This window comes from Chrysochloris asiatica, unplaced genomic scaffold, assembly GCF_000296735.1.
Source record: "Chrysochloris asiatica unplaced genomic scaffold, ChrAsi1.0 scaffold00447, whole genome shotgun sequence".
NCBI classification, from domain to species: domain Eukaryota; kingdom Metazoa; phylum Chordata; class Mammalia; order Afrosoricida; family Chrysochloridae; genus Chrysochloris; species Chrysochloris asiatica.
The window spans coordinates 833,201-833,410 of NW_006408965.1; positions in this window are offsets into that span (position 1 = coordinate 833,201).

Consider the following 210-nt stretch of genomic DNA (forward strand, 5'->3'; position numbering starts at 1 on the left):
AATTCTTTTATTTCATCCTCACTGGCTTTAAGTGTTGCTGTGTAAATTTTAATAATATTGGTATTAACTGGGCTTCCTTGTAGATGTATGGATATTATCCCTTCACAGACAGCATTGTACCTCATGACTGATCTGGATATGTTCTTTTTGACCATGAATGTAATACCATTCCTCTTCAATTTGTTATTCATGCCATAGTAAATCACATGG